This window comes from Talpa occidentalis, unplaced genomic scaffold (assembly GCF_014898055.3).
Source record: "Talpa occidentalis isolate TD23 unplaced genomic scaffold, MPIMG_talOcc4v2.1 talOcc4.13, whole genome shotgun sequence".
Lineage (NCBI taxonomy): Eukaryota > Metazoa > Chordata > Mammalia > Eulipotyphla > Talpidae > Talpa > Talpa occidentalis.
The window spans coordinates 58142878-58154931 of NW_023601322.1; the positions used below are offsets into that span (position 1 = coordinate 58142878).

The 12054-nt window shown below is 39.8% G+C and overlaps 1 protein-coding gene and 1 pseudogene across 1 annotated transcript in view; one reads left to right on the top strand and one right to left on the bottom strand.

The window, feature by feature from the left end:
- Positions 1-1784: 1784 nt before the first annotated feature.
- LOC119243256 (L-lactate dehydrogenase A chain-like) lies at positions 1785-4102 on the bottom strand (annotated as a pseudogene).
- The window catches only part of ZNF300 (zinc finger protein 300), a 42657-nt gene continuing 34154 nt past the window's right edge, over positions 3552-12054 (top strand). The window contains exon 1 of the mRNA XM_054694255.1: positions 3552-4266. The gene's annotated coding sequence lies outside the window, so the exon portion shown is untranslated. The remainder of the gene's footprint in view (positions 4267-12054) is intronic.

The following is a 12054-nucleotide window of genomic DNA, read 5'->3' on the forward strand; positions in this document are numbered from 1 at the left end:
CCCATCATGCCTTGGATGGCCACTCGCCAGACCATTCTGTCCACTGGTATATCTACTCAGCCAGTCATGTTCACCTTCACTTCCTTCACTACTCAACAGTCACCAACTTCAGTTCAAGATCTATGTGGGAAAGTTCTGGGACTCTATCAGGGGAACTCCTGGGGCACCTTTTTTTTTATAGTTGGGGCTCAAATATTTTTATAGTTGTTTTAAAGGGAGAAATTTAATCCAATCTCTCTACCTTGCCATGTTGCAAGTCACTTCTTTTGTCTTTTAATCTTCATGTTTCCTTTTTAAGTGAGTGATCTACTGCTTTTACTATATATTTACTATTTCCAGAGTGATTTTACATGTTTTTTTATGTTAGTTAATCCTATTTATTTTCTTTCTTTTTCTTCTGCCACAAATGTTTATTTTTGTTAATGAAGAATCATTGTTTTCCATCTTTGTTGATATATTGACAATTTCATATTTCTTTACTCACATATGACAATCATCATTCCCACCAAAGCACCCACAGACCTTCACCCCAGTTCTTTGTGATCTCCTTTCCCCCATCCATTTTCATCTTTCCTTCTTTCCCCTTCCCTCTTAGATACCTCAGATCTATGGTCAGTACTCCAGGATTGAGTTTAAAGTTTGTCTTCATTTGACCCTTTGTTTGGTTTCTCTATATTCCACATATAAGTGAAAATGGGTGGTATTTTTCTTTCTACCTCTTGCTTATTTAACTTAGCATAATCCCTTCCAGCTCCATCCATATTGCTACAAATGACATGATTTCATCTTTTTTTGATCTCTGATTAGTATTCCACTGTGTACATACACATATGCCACATCTTCTTGATCCATTCATCTATTTGGGGGCATTTATGTTGTTTCCATATCTTAGTTACTATAAAATAAGTTGCAATAAACATAATTTTTGTGTTCTATGGATAGATACTTAAAAGTGGAATTGTTGTTTTGTATGGCAGATTTATTTTTATTCTTAAGGAATCTCCACACTTTTTCACAGGGGCTGGATCAGTCTACATTCCCACCAACAGTGTAGGAAACTTCCTTTTTCTCCATATCCTCTCCAGCACTTGTTGTTTCTGCATTTTTTTATATGCGCCATACTCGCAGGTGTGAGGTGATATCTTATTGTGGTTTTGATTTGCATTTCCCTGATGATAAGTGATGATGAACATATTTTCACGTACTTGTTGGCCATCTGTATGTCTTTATTTTTCACTGTTCAAGATTTCTTTGGTGTTTTATAATTGGTATGTCACTTAGATAGTCATTTACATTGCTTATATGTAGATTTTTCTTTTTACATTATATGCCAATGTACACATTTTAATACATATAGTATACAAAATATGATTGTTTAGAAGAGTTGTACACAAGGCATGCAATGTTGGGTTTATATGTTGGATAGCAGGTTGTAATTGACAGGAAAAAAATTAATGAGGTATATTGGATGAAGGAAGCAGAAATTAACTAGCACACAATAAACACACATCTGGTCTGCATGGCAACTGAAGCATGTAAACATCTGCAGTGGTGTCTCCAAGGTAGGGAACTGTTTCATGCTAATCAGTTTAAGACTACCGTCTAGCATCAGGGTGTAGCTGTAGGATTTTATGAGTCATCCTATTTCTACTTTAAGAAATTGATTTTTTATACCGTCTTAATATTACTGTTTTAGGCAAAGGTAAGATAAAAAGGACAATATGCACAATCTCCAACTAAAACCCTGTTGTACCATAAATAGTGAAGTGGCACAATATTAGACTTTAAAACTGCAACTCCTTTTGGATCCCCCAAAGTTTATCTGCACTCTTCTTCAAATGAGTCTTCTTCAGGGTTCAAATTCATCTTCACAACATCTAAGATTCCATTCTGTCCCAAGATGCAAGGTACAATGAAGAAGACATCATACTTGGGCCTCCCCTGGTGGCACAGTGGTTGAGCACTGGGCTGCGAAGCTGCCCACAGCCTCTGCAGCTCTGGTTCAATCCCCGGCCACTGGCAAGGGTCCCACATGGCGCAGCAGACCTCTCCTGCTGTGCCCGCTGCTCCCCTCAGCAGTGTGTTTCCTTGGTCTGCCTACTCTGTTCCCCGCTCTGGCTCTGGTGAATTCTCTCACCCTCCCGCACTTCTGACTGTACCCAGTGTTTGTATAAATAAGTAAAAAAATCTTTAAAAAAAAAAAAAAGAGAAGAAGACATCATACTTTACTCCATGGAGGCCCTTAATCATAGTGGATATTGGATGCAACCGCTTCAGATTGTTCATTATACTTTCTGCCTAATCTGCCACAGCTAATCCAATGGCCCAGTATGTGTAGCCTTTCAGTTTGATTACCTCATTAGCACTGCTAACAATTTGTCAGTCTCTTTCCACTGTTCCTTATCTCCATCAGTGCCTAAAGCAAGTTGCAGATTTTTCAGTGAAACACAAATGACATTCTCTCCAAATAGACCAACTACAGTCTCCATGCTCCCCAAGGACTCACTCATAACATCTTAATAGATGAACTCCAAGGCTAGGTAAAGGAACTGAGCTGAATTAGGTAAAAGAACTGAGCTGAATTCAGATCACAACCACTTCCAATAGCACAATATTGGGAAAGCCACTTATCTTTCAAGGTACATAGGCCAAGATATCCACTGGATTGGAAACTTGTAGTTTGGGTCATATTTTACAACATCAGGAATGATGAATTTGAAACAGGAGCAGACAGGGAGGGAGGCCAGATGGTAGGATGAAATGGCCACCCACCTGCCCAGGCTCTAAGACTAAAGAGCTGCCAAAAAGCTCCAAAGGGCCAAAAGGCCAAAAACCAAACCAAGCACTATAGCAGTACAACACCCAAACAATAGGGTTCTATGGGCTATAGCCTAAGGAAAGACAGTGCCAGATGAGAAGACAGGTCACTGTCTGTGGTTTCTCATCCATGTGCACAACTGCAAGAGACCTCAGCCTCCAGGAACAACAACCATGGGTTTATTTTACAAACAGGGGAAACAAAGAGCTTACTGTAGCCACTAGTGGCCCAGGAGTCCTGGACAGCACTGGCCAGTAATGATGGTCATTACTGGTCCTCCAGAGGCTGTGTCAGAGACACCAAGTGTTAACAGCTCTTTGTGAGTTGTTGGACTATATCAACAATAAACATCTCTTTGAGATACCAGGCCAGGCAATGGAGACAGGATCAGAGGCTGTCTCTGAAAATATCTTCAGCTTCTCCTCCCTCTTCCAGAGATCAGCTGCTGGTTGTTTCTTTTCTTCCTTCAGCTTCTGGTCCTTCTTTCTTCTTTCTTTGAAGGCCAGGAACAGAGTCTTGCCCTTCTTTTGGGGGAGCTGGAAACATTTGTCTCTTAGCTCCCTCCAATAATGGCTTATATCCTCTTTCGTGGTGCTCCTCCCACAAGTCTGATTGGACCATGTTTCAATCCTGTGGCTGATTGGACCATTTATCACCAATCAGCTCATAGCTCACACCCAATTGGTCCATCCAATGATCCAGGAAGTACAGTTGTATAAAAAGGCTCTAAAGAGCAACTGCTACAACAGACAAAAAGGCAGTTACTGGGTCTGAGAAGCAATTGCCACAATGGACAAAACATCAGTTATTGGACTCTGAGGAGCAACTGTCACAAATGACTTGTGGTGGAGCAGTAGGGTAAGAGAACACCACAGCTGCTGCAATGGTGGTCCCAGTAACAAATTTAAAGGTGTTCATGTACACTGGGCCAAATGAAAATGGCTTTCTCCCTCTTGCCGGTGTGCTCCAGCTTTGATGATAACCAGCTTGGATTTTGTTGTCACACTATAGTTGTTGAAATGTTTGGGTGCTCTAAGGAAAAGACCATGATATTGGAGGGCCTTCATCACTCCCTTCAATTTTGTCTCCCAAGACATCAACAAGAGCATGTTCATCTGCAAGTCTTTCATTAAGATACTAACAGCACAGGCCATATCTAAAGCACCAACCCCAACAACTGTAGTCTTACTCCGGTATTGGGTGGGGGGTGGTATGATCTTCCTTAAGAAGGTTCTGAATCAGCTGATGCTTGAGAGTTTCCATATTGGACCTAGAAGAGAGAGGAACCTGGAGTGCATATCACACAGGTGTTGGAGTGCACATTGTTGGATCCTGACTTGAAGGCAGCTGCTCCAGTCACATCTTTATGTCTCCTTTGAAGAAGTGCCCATTTAATTCATCTAAGTTTACCTTTGGAACGTAGGTGTGCCTCCTGGAAACAACAAAAGGTTAGATTCTGTTTTCTAATCCAACATGCTATTCATGTCTCTTTATTGGTGAGTATAGTCATTAATGTTTGGAGTAATTACTGATATATAGAAGGGTTTTTTTAAGATTTATTTATTTATCCATACAAGAACTGGGTACAGGCCAGAGGTGCAGGGGGTGAGGGGATTCACCAGAGACAGAGTGGGGAACAGAACAGGCAGACTGACTGAAATACACTGCTGAGGGTAGCAGCAAGCGAGACAGGAGAGGTCTGCTGTACCATGTGGGTAGCTCCCTGACCGGGGATTGAACTCGTGCTGCAATGGCTGTGGACAGCATCACAGGATGCATCTTAACCCCTTGCGCCACCAGGGAGGCCCTATGTGGAATTTTTTTACTGCCATTATGTTCATTTTGTGGTTCTATTTAATTCTTTGTTCAGTTCTTCATGTTCATTCTTCTCTTTGTTTAGATCTAATGTTCCTTGTAATATTTCTTGGAGTGGGGAATTAACAGTAGCAAATTCCCAATGATTTTGTTTCTCTGAGAAGGTTATTTTTCACTCATATAGAAAGGAAAACTTTGCAAGATAAAGTATTCTTGTTTGCCATATTTTGTCTTGGAGTTTATTGAATATGTTATTCCACTCTCTTCTTTCCCATAGTGTTTCTTCAGAGAAGTCTGAGGTTAACCTAATTGGTTTTTCTTTTTTAAAAACTATTTATTTATCCATATAAGAACTGGGGTACAGGCCAGAGGTGTGAGGATTCACCAGAGACAGAGTGGGAAACAGAACAAGAGGACTGACTGAAATACACTGCTGAGGGGAGCAGTGGAGAGACAGGAGAAGTATGTTGCGCCATGTGGGTCAGCTCCTTGGCCAGGGATCAAACTTGTGCTGCAGTGGTTGCAAAAAGCTTTATAGTGCTGCAACTTAACCCCTTGCACTACTAGGGAGGCCCCCTAATAGGTTTTTTTTAGAGTTACCTGTTTCCTCCCCCTTATCAGTTTCATTATTTTTTCTTTATTTCAGGCTCTTAGATGCTCTACTACTATGTGCCTTGCTGTAAATTTCCTTTCTTTTTTTCTTTAATTTTTTTACATCATTGTTCATTTTTAAACAATATTTGCTTCCCCCCACCCCCTCAGGAGTAGTCCCCATAGAGTTTCCTTCCCCAATGCACCCGTGCACCATCACCTCAGTCCCCTGTGCTCCTCCCTCCCTCCCTCCCTCTGATCTCCCTCCCTCCTCCTCCCTGCAGTATGTCTCTGATTTATAATTATCCATTTTTGCTTTGTTCTGTTTTGTACTGTTATTATTTTTTTACACTGATGTCTTATTTGTTTCCCCTATATTCCTGCTATAAATGAAACCATCCAATATTTTTCTTTTTCCTTCTGGCTTATTTCACTGAGCATAATTCCTTCTAGTTCCATCCACATTGCTGTGAATGGCATCAGTTTATCTTTTTTGATTGCTGAATAATATTCCACTGTGTGTATATGCCACATCTTCTTGATCCAGTCATCTAATTTTGGGCATCTGGGTTGCTTCCACGTGCAAATGGCCAACAGGCACATAAAAAAATGTTTAACATCCCCTATAATCAGGGAAGTACAAATCCAAATACACTGAGATACCACCTTACACCAGTAAGAATGGCACATATCAAAAAAAAACAAGCAACAACAAATGTTGGTGAGGATGTGGTGAGAAACAAACCCTCCTACATTGCTGGTGGGAGTGCAAACTGATCCCACTACTATGGAAAGCTGTCTAGAGGTTCCTCAGTCTACTAAAAATGTAGCTAACATATGACCCGGCAATTCCACTCCTAGGGATCTACCCAAAGGAAACAAAAACATTGATTCAAAAGAACACCTGAACCCCTATGTTTATTTCAGCACTATTTACAATAGGTAAAACCTGTAGATTTCTTTTCAGTAAGGTAGTTTGGCAGCCTTTCAGCTTCCTGTATGTCTATTTTCATTTCCCTTCTTCAAGTTTGGGAAGTTTTCTCCTATTATTTCCTTGAATAGCTTTTCAGATCCCTTCTCTCTCTCTCTCTCTCTCTCTCTCTCTCTCTCTCTCTATATATATATATATATATATATATATATATATATATATATATATATATATATATCCTTCTGGGATGCCTATGACTCTTGTATTTCCCTTCCTCATGGACTCAGATAATTCTTGAAGTGTTTCTTCATTCTTCTTCCTTCATATCTTCTTTTTCCTGCTGGTTCTTTTCATATCTGCATCTTTGAGAGTATTGATACATTCTTCTATGTCATCTATTCTATTTCCATGTTTTTTTCCAGAGAGTTTTACCTCCTCCATTAATCCTTTTACATCCTGCATGTCCTTTATTTTCTTATTTAAGATCAATCTTGATCTTCTGTTATTGATTATGTTTCTCATAACATTCTTCACTTTTTCTGTATCTCCTCATATAGCTCTGATCTGCTTTTCTAAATTTCATTTGTATTGTACAAATTCTTTGACTTTCTTAACTATGAAAGTTTTGAATTATTCATCTGACAAGGAAAATAATTCTTTGGTGTCACTGCTTTTGGGTTCTGAAGTCTGTGGTGTATTGGTCCCCTGAGAACTTGCTTAACCATTTATATTTTTCTTTCTCCCTATGGTTTGCTTTCTGGTTTGCTCTGCTATATACAGATGTGTCTTCTGTTGGGCATGGGTCTCCCTCTCTCACTATTCTGGGTTTTTACCTGGCATTGGTCTGGGCAAGAGGTGGACTGGTAAGCAGGGCCCTGGGAGCAACTGAGGCCAGTGGGAAGGGCCAGTTGTTCATTTTCAGATGTACATATCTCCAAGAGAGGAACATAATCCCCTAAAATAATTATCATTGTTAAAATTTAGATGAGTCAGCTGATCACCGTGGCAGCAAAGAAACCCTATGAGTAAGTTCTCCCATAAAAACAACTAATTGGGAGAAAAAGCAGCAGGTCCCTGCATGTAAGAAAAACTGGCAATGCTGGCAAATTGCCCAAAGAGGAAAGTTGTAATAACAGAGGACAAGAAGAGAGGAAAACATCAGAACTCTGCTACCCTTCCCCACCCACAAAGCAGCACTCTTTGACCGACAGAAAGGAGAAAAAAAAAAAAAAACAAGAACAAACTAGAGATTAAGCAGGATAGTGAGCAGAAAGGAAGTACTGAAGGCACCTCATCCCACAACCAGGAACCGTGGGGAATGGTACTAGAACCGCCCTGGAGGTGAGCAAACAGCACCGGGTAATCACAAACTCAGTGCCATCAGAGGAAGATAGGGACCCTGCAGATGACCTGCAAATAGCCAAAGGTTAGCCAGTAAGCTTGCCTAGAAAAGTGCACACACGCTCAAAAATCATTCATGGATCCACAGCTGCCCAGGTTTCCATGCCAGCAACCTAGGATTGTGGGGAGATGTGCAAGAGCCATACTGAGGTGAATGACCCTCACTGGGTAATCAAAAACCAGGCACCTGGGCATGGGATCAGGGTGAAAATGGTGCCTTAACTGTGGGCACTGAACTGGGCTACTGCCTGTGTTCTGGATCTGAGAGCTTCAGAACTGAGAACCAGGGCACAAAAATTGGAGTGAGGGATCCCCATGACAGCAGGACACAGGGCAGACATAGCAACCCATGCCTTTGAGGCACTCCATTCCACCACCACCACCACCCTCCCCCTTCCCCACCCTTTTCCCCAGAGACCAAAGGGGGAAAGGCACAGTTCTGGAAGGATGCTAGGAAAGATCTCTGGCACTACCTAGTGATTAGAACAAAATTACCAAATACCTCATAGCTGGAAGCCAGGGATTCCAAAACCACCCTCGGGCTCTGAGAGGGGGTGGGCCACGCAAACAGGGGTGAGAAGGGAAACAAGGTGGAGCAAGACTACTGAAGGTCCCATGCAACCGCCCACATTCTGGAACTGAGCCTGGCATGGGATCTGGGGCATAGGACATGCCATGACAGTGGGCACCGCACAGGGTGACCACCAGCATTTTGGATCAGAGAGCCCTGGAACTGAGAGTTAGGGCATGGAATTCAGGATGCAGGATCTGCACAGCTTCAGGCACAGTACCAGCTGAACACAGGGCAGACACAGCACCCAGCATGAGCAATAACCCCTATGTTGAGGTGCTCCCCTCTCTCTCCCCGCCATTTCCCAGAGAAATACTGGGAAAAAACACAGGTCAGAAAGTACAGGACTCTGGCACCACCTAGTGACCAGAACAAAATCACCAACTAGCTGATAGTTGGAAGTCAGGGACTCCTTTCTGGAACTGAGTAAATACAGAGGGAGGGAACTCTAAGGAACAGTGCTCAGCAACATAGCCACCCTGGTGGAGTTTTAGCCTAACAGTACTGGACTTGGTCTGGTAAACAGTTTCTGAAATCATTGAAGGAGAACTCCAAAGAGATGCCCACCAATAACAGTGGCACAACATCCCAATGCATAGAACTAATTAGAAAACAAACAGCAGGGAAAAGGAAAAATATAAATAACCAAGCCAATCCTCAGGGAAAGGACACACAACAAAAACACACAACCACCAAAATTCAACAACCATGATATGGAAGAAATTCTCTGCCTGCCTGATAGAGAATTTAAAATCTTCATTATTAAAAAAAAAAAAAAAACATAAAGAAGTCAAAAAGGAAAACATTGAAATGATAAAAATAATAAATGAGCTGAAGAATGAAACTGAGTCCCTAAAGAAGGAAATGAAAGAAATGCAGGTGATCAAAAGATTAATGGAGGAGCTAAAGAACTCTGGAAAAGTGATGAAAACAGAATCAATGAAATGGAAGAGTGGATCAGTAATCTCGAAGATACAGAAACAAAAATAACCAAAAGAGAAAAGGTGAGAGAAGTACAAAGGAAAACAAATAAGGAAACTCTTCAACAATTACCAGTCTCCATGAAGAAAGGAAATATAAGAGTTATAGGCATTCCAGAAGGTGGGGAGAGAGACAAAGGAACTGAAAAATCATTCAAAGAAATAACTGAAGAAAACTTCCCAAGCATGAAAAAGAAGATGAATATAGACATACAAGAAGTGAGAAGAACACCCAATTACCACAATGAAAAGAAAATTGCAGCAAGACACATAATAGTAAAGCTTGCAAGTCCAAGACAAGGAAAAAATAATGAAACTGGCAAGGGGTAGGAAACAGATAACATATAAGGGAAAATCAATCAGGCTGACATCAGACTTCTATGAGGAAACACTACAGGCAAGAAGAAAATGGAGTAACATATTCAACAAACTTCAAGACAGCAAATGCCAACCAAGAATACTTTATCCTACAAGGCTCTCCTTCCTCTATGAAAAAAATATAAGGATCTTCTCAGACAAACAGAAACTCCAGAAATTCATTACAACTAAACCACCCCCTCCAAAAAAAATCCTACAAAAAGTCCTAAAGCCAAAATCAACAGAGGAATGAATAAGTGGAACAGAATAAATCAAGCAATAAAATCACAAAAAGACAAACAAAATGGCAAATACAGATGCCAATATATCAATATTAACTCTAATTGTAAAGTGCTAAACTCATCAATTAAAAAAACATGTAGTAACAGACTATTTAAAAAACAAAATCCAGGCCCTCCCTGGTGGCTCAGCGGTTGAGTACTGGATTGCAAAGCTGCCTGCAGCCTCTGCAGCTCCAGTTCAATCCCCGGCCACCGGGCAAGGGTCACACATGGCACAGCAGACCTCTCCTGCCCTCTGCTGCTCCCCTCAGCAGTGTACTTCGTTGGTCTGCCTGTTCTGCTCCCCACTCTGGTTCTGGTGAATTCTCTCACCCTCCTGTGCTTCTGACTGTACCCAGTGCTTGTATAAATAAATAAATAAATCTTTTAAAAAAGATCCAACATTAGCTGTCTCTAGGAAACACATTTAACTACAAAATATAAACATAGACTGAAAGTAAAAGGTTAGAAAACAAGCAAATGGAACAAAAAAGAAGGCAGGAACAGCTATACTTAAATTAGATGAAATAGACTTCAAATTAAAAAAGTAAAAAGACATAGGCAGACACTACATTATGGTTAAGGGGTCAATACATCAAGATGACATAACAGTCATCAACATATACTCACCAAATAAAGGAGCACCAAAATATATTAGACAAGTACTATCAGCTCTGAAAACAGACATTAAAGAAAATGTGTATATAGTAGGAGACATCAACACCAGATTTTCACCAATGGACAGATCAATGAGACAAAAATAAACAAAGATACTAGAGACCTAAATAAAGACATAGAATTCATGGGCTTAAAAGACATTTATAGGACATTGCACCCCAAAAAATCCAAGTATACATTTTTCTCAAGCATGTACAAATCATTCTCTACAATCAGTCACATACAGGGCCCAAGACAAACATTAACAGATACATTAAGATCAAAATTATTGCAACTATCTCCTCTGATCATAAAAGTATCAAACTAGAAATAGATGATGAAAAGAAAAGAAAAAAGGAACACTCCCACTTCATGGAGACTGAAACCCACACCACTAGAAGACCACTGGACTATGAGGAGATCAAAGAAGAAATTAAAAAATACTTTGAGTTCAACGGCAAGGAGGACACCACTTTCCAGAATGTATGGGATGCAGCAAAAGCAGGAATAAGAGGAAAATATATAGCAGTACAGGTTCACATCAAGAAATAAGAAACAACCTAATCTCATATCTCAAAGATCTAGAAAAGGAAAAACAAAAAACCCTAAAACCAGTAGAGGAAAGGAAATAATAAAAATCAAAGCATAAATAAATGACATAGAAATTGAAAAACAATCCAGAAGATCAATAAAACTAAAAGTAGGTTCTTGAAAAAAATAAACAAAATATACAACCCTCTAGCCAGGCTCACAAAGAAAAATGAGAAAAAACACATATAAATTGGATCATAAATGAATGAGAAGAAATCACAAAAGACTGTTGAAATCAAAAGAATAATTAGAGATTACTATGAACACATATGCAAACAAATTCAACAACCTAGAAGAGATGGACAAATTCGTAGAACAACATAATCATCAAAAGCTAGATAAAGAAGAAATAGAGCACCTAAACAGGCCAATTACAAGCAGTGAAATTGAAGCAGTAATAAAAACATTCCCAAAAACAAAAGCCCAGGACCAGACGGCTTCACAAATAAATTCTACCAAATGTTCAGAAATGAATTGGTGTCTATCTTGCACAAACTCTTTCAAAAAATTGAAGAAGGAATACTACCAAATACATTCTATGAAACATTATACTAATACCAAAACCAAAGAGAACACAAAGAAAATTGCAAGCTAATTTCCCTAATGAACACTGATGCAAAAATCCTCAACAAAATCCTTACCAAAAGAATCCAACAATGCATCAAAGGGATAATACACCATGATGAAGTAGGATTTATCCCAGGGGCACAAGGATGGTTCAACATATGAAAATCGATTAGTGAAATCCAATACATCAACAAAAGAAAAATAAAAACCATATGATCATATCAATAGATCCTAAGAAAGCATTTGACAAAATCCAACATCCATTTATGATGAGGGCCCGTGAAAATGTTGGGCTAAAAGGAGCATACCTTAACATGATAAAGGCCATATATGACAAACCCACAACCAATATTATTCTCAATGGTGAATAGCTAAAGGCCTTTCCTTTAAGATCAGGTCCAAAGCAAGAATGTCCTCTCTCACCACTGCTCTTCAATATAATACTGAACAATATAATATACGGAGCAATAGAAAAGAGAAAGACATAAAAGGAA